We start from the raw sequence: 1556 nt of genomic DNA, 5'->3' as shown, positions 1-1556 counted from the left end.
GGACCCCCCCCCCCCACCTTCTCACCTGTGTCTTCATCTGCTCCCGGGATCGGGGGTTCCTGAGCCGGAAGCAGCTACTGAGACTGAGTTTTGAGGACAAGACGTTTATTAGGGACCCGTATCTGCGGAAGGAAGGCAGAGGAAGGTGCGGAAACGAGAAGCTGCCTGAGAAATTCTCAGCCAACCTGGCAAGTTCTGGGCCATCAGAGTGGATGACGTGGAGCTGAGATGTTCAGGCCTTTAGACCTGAGTGTCACTGAGTCACCCAAGCGGGCTTACCTAGAAAGGACGCTCCTGCAGTTAAGGTAGCTCTCTGCGGCTGAGGCTGATCCTGAAGGAGCTGACGGCTGGAGACCCTCTGCCCCTCCTGCCACGTCATCACATATGGAATCAAAAGGGAATGGGTTCAGATCCCACCACTGCCACTTACTGTGTGACTTCTCGGGAGTGACTGAACTTCTCTGTTTCAGTTTTCTCAGTAAAACGAAGACAGAGCCACGTCCAGCTCTGACTCTGAGTTATCAAGTAACAGTGGGGAATGAGGAGTTCTGGATAGGTGACGTTTACCAGAAAACTAAAATATATTTCTCCAGGGCCACAACTATCTCTATTTTCCCACTTGAGATGGAAATCTTTCTGAACCCCCTTACACATCTCCCCGCATCCTCAAGCAGAACTCGAGACTTCGCCCTTTCTTCATGACTCCAGGTCACAGGGGCTGCATCTACTTCAGGGTGTTGTTTTTTTCCCTGTCTCCTGTCATATCTGAGTGCCGCAGTGCCAGCCTCTGACAGCCCACAGATTGCCCGACCTTTCCCGGGTTGTTACTGCAGAGATGCTGTAGGCGGGAAAGGCGGTCAGACAGTCCTGCCTGAGAATAATCAGAGAGAGAGGGGGGGAGGGAGAGAGGCAGGGAGGGAGAGTCGGTGGCGTGATCAACGGTAAGCAACAGACAACGGACAGATGGATATGAGAGAAAGATATTGTTAGGTATAGAGAGATAACAGACTATGAAGTCATGGCCGTATGATGACTACCATCTACACAGGTCTATGTATTTGGGTATTAACTACAGACAGGTAAGCAGGTGGATATCCCGTCTCCCCACTTAGGGAAGACAGATGGACAGGCAGCTGATGCCCAGGACAGTGAATATGTACCATCACTGTCAATGAAGCGTGGGGTCCCGCTGTATTTGACCAATCTTGTACCATTAGGCATTTCCGTCGCATCCAGTTTTTCACTGCTAAAGATAGCACAGTGATAAGATCCTCTGTACACACGTTCAGTCATTCCCCTGGGGAGATATTCCTAACATTGCTGGTTCAAAGGGTACATAGGATGATTTTTTTCGTTATAGAAACCATGCACAAAGAGAGTACTCTTGGAGGTGGTGGATATATTCATTGCCTTGATTGTGTTGATGGAGTCACTAGCAGGTGTATGTCCACAGTCACCAAATTCTATACATTAAATGTGAGTGTCTTTTATACAATTTTATCTCAATAAAGCTAACATTTTTTTTCTTTCTTTCTTTTTTTTTTTTTTTTTTTTTG

Source organism: Marmota marmota, unplaced genomic scaffold (assembly GCF_001458135.2).
Source record: "Marmota marmota marmota unplaced genomic scaffold, marMar, whole genome shotgun sequence".
Taxonomy (NCBI): domain Eukaryota; kingdom Metazoa; phylum Chordata; class Mammalia; order Rodentia; family Sciuridae; genus Marmota; species Marmota marmota.
Note: the sequence above shows the minus strand (reverse complement) of the source record.